We start from the raw sequence: 12,367 nt of genomic DNA on the forward strand, positions 1-12,367 counted from the left end.
GCCTACGTATCTCTTTTATTGACTCACTTTCTGTCTGTAAAAACATACGTTGTAAATATCGTAATCTTTGCTTTTAATAAAGTAACGGACATCAACCTTGATCTTTTTATTTTTATTTCCTTCGCTGCTTCTGTTTTGTCTGCATTCAAAAAGGTTATTTAAGAGAGAAAAGAAAAGAAAAAAATCTTTTTATTTTTCTTTAATTCTGTTTTTTTTTTTTTTTTTGTTTTATTTATGTGGTTTACTGACTATGTTGACTACTTGTCACGCTTGATCTACGAGTTTTTCTCTGCCTTACTTTTGTTTGACCATATCAACAGTGGTTTGTTAAGATAGAATGAAGAATTAGGATGTGAAAAAAAATACTCAAATAAAAAATAAAATAAAAACGAATTAATAGATTTGATTTTTTGATATCATGCAAAAAATTATGCAGAAATAAAGAGAGAATGGTTTTTTTTTTGTCAACAAAGAGAGAATGAAATAAAATTATCTATTTATTGATTTACAATAATTTATAGTATGTTTATAAAGATAATATTAACTGTTGAAGATCTATAAAATGATTAGGCTCAATGAAAAAGAGGGAAGAGACTTGTCACTATATCAACATCCCACAATTAACATTTCAACTAGGATCCGGACCCGCGGGTGTTAATTTTTACTTTTACTTATATAGATATTTGGTTTTATTTCAAGAATGGTATATATTATAATTATATATATGTATATGCATTTTAGAAACATAAGTATGTTATTCATTTTTTTTTGTTTTTCATAAAATTAATATTTTTGTTTGTTGAATTAGTGTTTTATTATTAAACACATGAACATGTACAAAGTTTTGTAAAATAGAAAATAATTTTCATTTCCAAATACATTGTAACATTTCACAACATTATAAAGTTTAACAAAAATTATACTTATATCTTCTTAGATTAATCAACACGGATTATATCTGATATATGGTTTTAGTTAATGAATGGATGAACCGCACATGTTAGATAGTCAATGATTGACTCAAGATAAATCCGTTTCGGGTTTTGTGAAAATAACCAAAATTTAAAAACCCAATAAAACCCGCTAAAACCCGAAATCTGGTCACCGGTGAACCACTGGTTAAACCAATAGACAGCTTTTAGTTTTTAATTATGTTTTTAAAATCTATTTTGTATAATTTTTAATTAAGAAATTAGGGTTTTCAGTCTTGTTATCAACATTTTATTAATGATTTTTACTTTTGGTATATTTTAGATTTAAGGTTTAATTTTATTAGTCACATTAAACATATAACTATTTATAATTTTTTAAGTCTTAATATTTTTTTGTTAGATGTCATAAATCTTAACTTGTTATTTTTTTTTTAAATAATCTAAACTATTTTTTATATCTTGTATGCAAAATAAAAATAAAAATATAGAAACTAAAGTTAAATATTTTCTAAATTTTTTTTAAACATAAAATATTTACATATCCAAACTGTTATTTTATGTTTTATATAAATATTATAAAATACCTAACCTTAGTTTCTGTATATTTATTTTCATAGCTAATATATTATTATATAATACAATTAATTTATATATTATTCTGCCGATCACCGGCGGTCGATCCGATGATCTGATGACTCAGAAGTTTATTTGGTTTAGTGTCTGGTCGGATTTAAAAACATTGAAGCAATCTAATCATGTATCAGAATGATGGTCAGAACTAGTTATTCCAATTGTGATTTGTTTATTAACTTGTATAAACCAAACCGGGTAAAATTACTTATTTAGAAAAAATGTTAGGTTCGATATAGGCATATTTTTAAACACAGATATGCATCGTATGTGAATCATTAATGATGCAAATATATGTTTCTTAACTGAATCGTGTTTGTATGAGTAGGTAGTTATTATAGTATCAAAAAGAGTGATTTAGTAAGGCATAAATGTTATTAAGGAATAAATGAATTTGGATTTTTTAGAAAGAGTTTATTTTTAAGAAAATCACACATGAATTAAGGGTGTGACTTCTGTTTTCCTATAAGATTGCGAAATTCGGTTCATTATGGATGAAAAAAAAACATTTTATATTTATAATCAACAAAAAAATCATCGGATACTATAAAAATAATTAAAAAAATAGTATAAATGTATAATGGTAAACATTGGAAACTGCATGGAAGAGAACACGTTACGAATTACAACTTACAATGCTTTTAGCCTGGAGATTTGTAATTAATACACTAAAATCTGCTAATCACGAGAAAGCACTTATGAGTAATCATGGCACTATTAAATTGAAATTAATTGGTCAGTTATTCGTAGTAATAATAATAATCATGTACTAGTATGATTTTAGTAGCAGTAATTTGTTAATGTAACGTTCGGAGAAAATCAAGCCTCTTAAACTGCATGGAATGACAATACATCTCTCCTGTATTTTAATCCATATTTCGATTTAGAATCTCTTAAAATGTTGTAACATGTAATTAGTAATAATAACAAAAGAGTCTTGATTTGTCATTTAATTAAGATATCAATTAATCTTACGCTGCAACTTAAGAATCAATTGAAAAAATGTTGATCCAAAATCCAATTACTAGAGAACATAAAATATAAGAAGCGTATATTATATCTTTAAATAAAAGTTACGGAATTACCTAATAAAATAACATATATACGGTAATTAATGATTATGAATGATAAATATTTGATAACAATTTTTGCATTCTTCCATTTTTGTTTAATTTTATATTATTAAAATAAATTAAAATAATAACATTAATCATATAATAAAAATAAACATTTTTTTATATGTTATATTTTGAATTTTTTAAAATGACTTTAAATTAAAAAAAAATTTTAAAAATCCTTTTAAAAAATTTGTGATCAATGACTTAATTTTTTTTGTTATAACAAGATAAAAATGATCATACAATCGTATTAATTTAAAATTTTATTTGATAGATATTTATATTAAATAATATATATATATATATATATATATTAATATCGTTTAAATTAAAATATATACCATTTAAAAATACATAAATATGTTAACTTTTAAATTTGCATTGAAAGAGTATTGAGACCTTAATACTTTAATTTTGAAATTTTCATCCAAAATACCACATCGAAAATGAGATTAATGGTTTGAATTTTTTGTTATATCAAATATAGAAATTTTAATAAAACCATATGAATATAAGTCTCAATAATAAATATTTTTATATTAAAATATATTATATAGAGAAATTCAAAATTGGTTAGATATCCAAATGGGTTCAAAAACCAAACCAAGGCCGATCCAAAGAATAGTACTGAACATTAACCAAAATTGGTTAGATATCCAAATGGGTTCAAAACTTTGGTATCAAGAGAACCGAAACCGAACCCGATCCAAACTGAAATATTTTAGGTATCCGAATATATCCGAACAAGATTTATATACTTAAATATATTAATTATTTTTAAATTTAATATATCAGAAAATATACAAAATATATAAGACGTTTTGAAGTTGTCCAAAATACTTGAAAATATATACAAATAGTTATAAGTACATGTTTAAATTTAAACGATACTTATAATACCGAAAATACTTAAAATATCTATTTATTTCCTATCCAAATATTTAAGCTAAACCATTTTTATGTTAAGTTTAAGTATTTTGGCATACATTATTCAAATTTATATGTTATATATTATTTTTAGTTTTAGATTTCGAAAAAAATAAAGTATATATGAACTTTAATTTTTGAAAAATAAAAAAATAGGTTATCCGAACTCAAATCCAAACCAAACCCGCAAAGATCCGAACCGAATCAAACTCTTAAAGATCTGAACCGAACCAAATGGTACTCGAATATCCATCTCTAATCAAATGTAAAAAAGTTTATTGATAAAAAAAATGTATATTGGTTATAATATTTAAGTACAATATATTTTTTCAAAAAATTACCCTGAACAGGATGCTGATTATCATCTAATTATCTATTAGTATATGCAAACCCATAACTTTAAAGAGAAACATGCAACCAAGACCCGCTTTGGACAAGCTGAATGAAACACTGACCATGACTTCCAAATTTTTTATAGATTTTTTTTATAAGTATAGATCCTAAATTTCCTTTTAAAAAATGTTTTGATGGAAGTTCTTACAAAATGTGGTTTACAGAAAAAAAAAGTTCTTAAAAAATGTTTATGGTCCTCGAACTTATTTCAAACGATTATAATACCTACTAGATTTTGATCCGCACTTTCAAAGCGCGGAAATATACTTGTTGACAAATTTATTGATATAACTGTTTGTTAACTAATTTATTTCACTATAAACATTTTCGGTTTTCGTTCGACTCTAATTTGCTTTTATTGGTTTTCGATTTCAGTTTGGTTGTGGTTTTTGGTTTAGAAATATAGAACAATTTTGGTTATATATGAAGTTGAGTTTTGGTTAAAGTGATTGAATATTTTGATATTTTGTGTGGTATGGATATATAAAAATTTCGAATTTTTCGGTTCTGGTTACATTTCTGTTTTAAATAATTTCTAATAATTGAGGTAAAATAAAAAAATCTTCATATTGTGAATCACCAATATAATAAAATGGGAGAAATATTTAGAAAATTATTTTATTTACATATCTATTTATTTAAGGTATAAATAATATAGCAAAGAATAACAAATCATTTTAATAACATAAAGTTACTATATTCAGAAAAAATGTTATAGTTTTTTATTAAAAATATAATCTGTAATGTTTATATTATGAAAAAAATTATAATGTCGATATTTTATATTTTCAAATATTTTAATTTGCTAAAAAGAATTAAAATGAGACGCACTATTACTTGATTTTAAAATCACATGCAAAAATGATCAAGTTGGGTCGCAAAAACCAATTCAACCAGAAATCAAAACAAACATATATCTTATTTTACATTAATAGGCCCAAGCTCACTGCCCTTATAAATCTAGTTTATTGTTTTGACCGACAAAATCAGGTTTATTATTAGAAAATCACTGAAAAAAATAATGGAAAATTTTGTAATTAATTGGAAAAGTCAGAGGCATAATCTTAAAAAAGATTATGTTTTAATAGTATAGAGGTAGTTCTAAAACATAACAAATTAAAATTGATCTATGTGTTTTTCTTATTCAATTGTGATAAGTTAGTATTTGGAGGTTATTTATGTACATTGACGAAATTTATTTCAAAATATATAGTGACTGAACACCAACGTACATTTACTAAAATATGTTATTATTAGCAGTTCAAGCCCTAAAATATTTGGGGCCTAAAGCTCAAAAATTTGAAAGTAACAAAATGTAGTGAAAACAATTTGAGAGAATTGAACCTGTAACCTCTCCGGATATCGTTAGGCCATTAACCAATTGAGCTATAAGAAACTTTGTTCAAAAATGACGGATATCGTTAGGCCATTAACCAATTGAGCTATAAGAAACTTTGTTCAAAAATGACGGATATCGTTAGGCCATTAACCAATTGAGCTATAAGAAACTTTGTTCAAAAATGACCTAAAATTTAGTTATTGTAAACAAGACCTGAAGCACATGTTTCCATAGTTTCCTCTCAGAACCGATACTGATTATTAGGAACAATTTTGTTCTTATTCTGACTATTTGAAGTGGTATTAAGTCCGTTTTAAACATATTAGAAAACTCAAAGATTGGACTGCTACAATACATTCACTTTAGATAGTTGGATTTTGGTTCAGAACTCAGAATATCCTACTTAGCCAAAATATAAAACTCTTGAATTAGAAGCATATTTGACCCGAAGGTATTTACTTTGTCGATGTTAAATAAAAAAAAAGTATTTATTTTCTCATTGTGGAAGGGGATACTTTGTAAAATAAGATTACAACTGGTTGTGGTTTTCAAAAAGAAAATCAGGGTTGATAAACCATTCAGAGGAAATTTTACCAGAGCCGTGCTTCAAGTGTATCCAAAAAGGCTTTCGCCAAGGGCCCCCAAAATATATAGTTTTTTTAGGGCCCCAAATTTCCAAAAATTATTAGTAGTATATTGGTTTAAGTTTGCCATTTATTATTCAATACAAGTTCAATTATCTACATTGCTTTTTAAAAAAATGAGTATTTTATTTTATTGTCAATTTTCCAAATTGAAAAAAGGAATATATGTTTTATATGTCAAACTCCTAAATAAAAAGGAAAAAATGCAGTTATACTTAATATATTTGGTTCGTATATATTCCTAAGTATTCTACGTGCAATGTTCACATCAATCTTTCTCAAGCAAGCACACACGTCTTCTTTCTTGGTTCTCAATCTTGTGCTACAGGTGTCTCTTATATTATCATCAGTTTTGTTAAAGTGGTGAATTTTTTTATTTTTTTATTTTTTTAGTTTTCAGTCTTTGTTGATTTAAGTTTAATTATTAATTTCAGAAAATATGCCTCCAACGAGATCATGTGCATCAGGAGCCAAGAAAAGACAAAAAAAAGACAGAGTTGATGCATTGGTGAAATCAATGCAAGGTTCTATGGACAGATTTCTTGTAAAATCAGCAAATCTTAATGAATCCGGTAGAAGTGGTGATGAGTTTGATGATTCAATGGAAGATGAGAATGAAATAAATGATGAGGATGTCAATGAAGAAGATAAGGAGGTTGAAGATGATGTTACTGATGTCACTGAAGAGGATGATAATCTAAGTGAAAAGGAGAATGAAGACGTGAATGATCAAGTTCAAGATAATACTGATATGGGTAGAATCTTAGATATCTATGATCCTGGAAATTGGGGACAAGTCAAACCTGCATTAAGACTTGTTATGGTTGAAAAAGGTCCTGCTCAAAGACTACCGAGTGATTTTATCTTTCCAAGAGAGAAAGCAAGTGGTCGACATTTTTCTCATGCATACTATACACGATCTTTGAGTAATGGAAAGAAGCAAGACAGACGTTGGCTAGTTTACTCAAAAACATTAGATAAAATCTTTTGTATTTGCTGTAAATTGTTCACTCACAATCAAAGTCACTTGGTATCTAAAGGATTCAATGATTGGAAAAATATTTTGGAAAGGTTAAGGCATCACGAGACAAGCCACGAGCATATCAAATGCATGAGCCAGTGGATGGAATTAGAATTGAGGCTGCAGAAAAACCAAACAATTGATAAGCATATTCAAGAAGAACTCAGCAAAGAGAGGAATCATTGGAAAGATGTGATGGTCAGAATTTTTTTCATTGGTAAAAACTCTTGCTAAACAAAATTTGGCATTCCGTGGGAGAAAGGAAAAGCTAAAAGTAGATGGTAATGGAAATTTCTTAAGTTTTATTGACTCAATGGCTGAGTGGGATCCGGTAATGAGAGAACATGTTAGAAGGTTTGAAGATGGGGAATCTCGTTATCACTATCTCAGTAACAGAATTCAGAATGAGTTGATAGGAATGATTGCTGATAAGATCAAGGGTATGATCATAAAAAAGATTCAAAGTGCCAAGTATTTTTCAGTCATTGTTGACTGTACTCCAGATATTAGTCATCATGAACAGATGACTCTTATCCTTCGATGTGTTGATGTTTCATCTGCAGCTTCAGCTAAGATAGATGAATTTTTTCTCACATTCTTGATAGTTAATGATACATCTGGAGAAGGGCTTTTCCGTGAGATTCAGAATGTATTGGTTTCTCTAGATTTAAATATTGATGATGTGAGGGGACAAGGATATGATAATGGATCCAATATGAAGGGAAAACATAAAGGAGTACAAAAAAGGTTTCTTGATGTTAATCCACGTGCATTTTATACACCGTGTGGGTGTCACAGTCTTAATCTTGCTCTTTGTGATATGGCAAGCACTTCTGAAAAAGCTAGTTCATTCTTTGGGATAATTCAGCGTATTTATCGCGTCTTTGCATCTTCAACGAAGCAGTGGAAAATTTTAGAAGATATGGTGGGAGGTTTGACAGTTAAATCTTTATCGAAAACACGGTGGGAAAGTCATGTTGAATGTGTCAAGGGAATAAGGTTTCAAGCTCCAAAGATAAGAGATGCTTTAATTTATATAGCAGAGACTACTAAGGATCCGACAACAAAAAGCGATGCTGAGTGTCTTGTTACAAGCGAGACACATGGGATTGGAAATTATGAATTCTTGTTGTCTATGGTGATTTGGTACAAACTGTTATTTGCTGTTAACACCGTAAGCAAGAGTTTGCAGTCAGAAAAAATGAACATTGAAGGTGCTGTTTCCCAGTTGGAAGGACTTCTTTCTTTTTTTCGGAATTATAGAGAGAGAGGCTTTAAAAGTGCAAAAACAGATGTTAAAAAAATTGCAGAAGCTATGGAGATTGAAGCCACATTCCCAACACAGAAAAAGCGTGTCATCAAAAGGAAAAGGTTCTTTGATGAGGAACCAGAGTTAGTTGATGAGTCTGTAGATCTATCTCCGGAAGAGAGCTTCAGAACTTCTTATTTCCTCCAAGTCATGGATCAAGCTCTTTATTCTCTTGAAACAAGGTTTGAGCAATTTCAGAAGTATGAACAAACATTTGGTTTTCTCTTTGATTTGGAGACACTGAAATCAGCGAGTGAAGATAGTTTGATGGCATCTTGTACCAATCTTGAAGCAGCTTTAAAGCATGTAAATCATTCTGATGTTATTGGGGATGATTTGTGTTTTGAACTGATGGTTCTAAAAGAGGCATTGCCACAAGATTACAAGAGACCTCTTGAAGTTTTGAACTTCTTGAAAGGAAGGGAAGAGTGTTATCCAAACTCATGGATTGCTTATCAAATATTATTGACGATTCCAGTTTCTGTCGCCACTGCTGAAAGAAGCTTTTCCAAGTTAAAGCTAATAAAGTCTTATCTTCGATCAACCATGTCATAAGAAAGGTTAAATGGTCTAGCAATTATATCGATCGAGAGAGAATTAGTTAGGAATCTAGATTATGATAATTTGACTAAAGAGTTTATTGAAAAAGAGGGAAGGAAAATTTTGTCTTAGTTTTTTAAAGTTATTGTCTTAATATTTTTTTTTCAAATATATATTGTACTATGATAAAAAAAAATTTATAAAGGGGCCCCATTTTTATATTCGCCTCAGGCCCCATTAAACCTTCGCACGGCTCTGAATTTTACCACTAACAATGAAAATCATGAAATACAAATTCTATTTTTCCCTCTAGGAAAAAAAAACAATCTAATATCAAAACAAAATATTGCACCAGGAAAAAAAATTCCACTAGGAATAACAAATTTATTTAATTTTCATATTGCAGTCATCTCTGTCTCATTCATCTTCATCCCATATCTCATTTATTACTTTTGTGTTTACTATTTGGACCCACTATATGTTGGTTCTATTCAGTAAGTTTTTAAGTTAATAATTTACACGTTGTTACGAAAAGAACTGGAATTTTATTATATCGCGGGAATTTAAATAAAGGGAAAATTTATACCCGTAGAATTTTTAACACTGATAGAAAGAGTTTATTATAGAGAGAAGAGAAGGTTGAGGTGTGTTTTACAATGAACGAAAACGTTAGTATATATAGAAAGAAATTTACTGTGCAAATAGTGCAGCGGGCCCCACATCTTTATATTTTCAACAATTACGGTGGCTGTGTTATTTGACTTTCATAATACTCCCCCTTGGGGGCCGGTGACACTATCCGCTCCCGCATAACGTCTTTGTTGCCTCGTTAAAAACCTTTCCAGGAAAACCCAATGGGAAAAACCATAGTAAGGTAAAAAGAGTACAACTACGTAAGCTCCCCCTCGAATGAACAGTCATAGATCCTTCTGATGGCGCATTCCAATGTTATGGATGTGTTTTCTGAATACCGAGGTAGGGAGTGATTTTGTGAAGAGGTCGGCTGCATTGTCGCATGATCGAACATATCTTACTTCAATCTCTTTATTCTTCTCGAGCTCTTGAGTGTATGAGAAGAACTTCGGAGGTATATGTTTGGTTCTATCGCTTTTGATATATCCTTCCTTCGTTTGAGCAACACATGCCGCGTTATCTTCATATAGAATAGTTGGCTTCGTATTTTCGTCAATCCCACTGCTTGAACAGATGTGTCGGCTTATTGATCTTAGCCATACACATTCTCTACTTGCTTCATGGAGTGCAATGATCTCAGCGTGATTTGAAGAAGTAGCAACAAGTGTCTGCTTCTGAGAACGCCAAGATATGGCAGTGCCTCCAATTGTAAAAACATATCCTGTCTGGGATCGAGCTTTGTGTGGATCTGACAAATAACCTGCATCTGCAAAAACAATCATTTGACCTTTTGAACTTTTAGGATAAAACAAGCTTAAATCAGTTGTTCCTTGAAGGTAACGAAAGACATGTTTAATTCCATTCCAATGTCTTCGCGTAGGAGACGAACTGAATCTCGCTAAAAGATTAACAGCAAAAGATATGTCAGGTCGAGTACAATTTGCAAGATACATAAGAGCTCTAATTGCACTTAAGTGTAGAGTTTCAGGACCAAGTATTTCTTCATTTTCCTCAGATGGTCGAAACGGATCATTTTCAACATTAAGTGATCTAACGACCATCGGGGTGCTAAGAGGAGTTGCTTTATCCATGTTAAAGCGTTTCAATACTCGTTTGGTATATGTAGACTGGTGTACAAATATATCCTTTCGAGAATGCTCAATTTGTAATCCTAGACAATATTTTGTCTGCCCGAGATCTTTCATCTCAAATTCTCCTTTCAGATAGTTTGATGCCTTTTGGATTTCGTTTTGAGTTCCAATAATATTAAGATCATCAACGTACACCGCGATTATCACAAATCCGGATGTTGTTTTCTTTATGAAAACACAAGGACATATAGGATCATTTGTGTATCCTTCTTTTGTTAAGTGTTCACTGAGACGATTATAGCACATTCGTCCAGATTGTTTTAACCCATATAATGATCTTTGCAATTTTATTGCACATAACTCTTTAGGTTTGGAACTTAACGTTTCTGGCATTTTAAATCCATCTGGGATTCTCATATAGATATCAGTATCTAATGATCCATATAAATATGCCGTAACGACATCCATGAGACGCATTTCTAAATTTTCATTGGCCGCTAGGCTCATCAGGAATCTAAATGTGATTGCGTCCATAACAGGAGAATAAGTTTCCTCATAATCAATTCCTGGCCTTTGAGAGAAACCTTGGGCTACAAGACGAGCTTTGTATCTTGTAATCTCGTTTTTCTCATTTCTTTTTCGGACAAACACCCATTTGTACCCAACAGGTTTTACATCTTTGGGTGTGAGCACAATAGGTCCGAATACATTTCGTTTGTTAAGCGAATCTAGTTCGACTTGAATTGCATCTTTCCATTTTATCCAGTCATGTCTCTTTTGACATTCATATACAGACTTTGGTTCTGGATCTTCGTTTTCTTCATTTATTTCCTTTGCTAAAAGGTATGAGAAAACGTCATCAATATCATCCATCTCATTTCGTTTCCATATCTTTCCATTATGGATGTAATTGATAAAAATCTCATGATTTCCTTCAGATTCAAGATGCTTTATATTGTCGTTAGATTCACAATTTTCTTCGTCCAAAATATTTTCTGTTATTTTGGGAGTATCATGTTTTTCACATTCCTTACGTTTTCTAGGAAGTTTATCTTTTGAACCAATAGGTCTACCGCGCTTTAAACGTGTTCCTGATTCACGTGTATCAACTGCCGTTCCACCATTTTGTGGTATTTCAATACGAGCAGGAGTATTTGCTGCGGGTATATGTTATTTAGTTACCATTTTGGTATCAGCAAATGCATCAGGTAGCTGATTTGCTATATTTTGTAAATGCATGATACGTCGAACTTCTAGTTCTGACTAATTCGTAGGAGGATCAAGGTGTAATAACGATGGTACACTCCATTTGATCCCTTTTCCTACTTGCTTATTGTCTCCCCTTAGAGTTGGGAATTCTTTCTCATTGAAATGACAATCGGCAAATCGTGCCGTAAACACATCACCAGTTTGTGGTTCTAGGTATCTTATTATTGATGGAGAATCATAGCCAATATATATTCCCAACTGTCTTTGCGGTCCCATCTTTGTACGTTGCGGTGGTGCTATTGGAATATAAACCGCACAACCAAAGATTTTTAGATGAGAGATATTTGGTTCTTTTCCAAATGCTAACTGTAATGGGGAATATCTATGGTATGCACTTGGTCTTATCCGAATTAGTGCTTCTGCATGCAAAATAGCATGTCCCCATACAGATGTTGGGAGTTTTGATCTCATGATCAATGGCCTTGCAATTAGTTGCAGCCGTTTAATTAATGATTCTGCCAAACCATTTTGTGTATGAACATGAGCAACAGAATGCTCTACTTCAATCCCTGATACCATAC

At 30.4% G+C, this 12,367-nt stretch overlaps 1 pseudogene; it reads left to right on the forward strand.

The window, feature by feature from the left end:
- Positions 1–5,550: 5,550 nt before the first annotated feature.
- Positions 5,551–9,165, forward strand: LOC106349948 (annotated as a pseudogene).
- The last annotated feature ends 3,202 nt before the right edge of the window (positions 9,166–12,367 follow it).

This window comes from Brassica napus, chromosome C1, assembly GCF_020379485.1.
Source record: "Brassica napus cultivar Da-Ae chromosome C1, Da-Ae, whole genome shotgun sequence".
In the NCBI taxonomy this organism is placed as follows: domain Eukaryota; kingdom Viridiplantae; phylum Streptophyta; class Magnoliopsida; order Brassicales; family Brassicaceae; genus Brassica; species Brassica napus.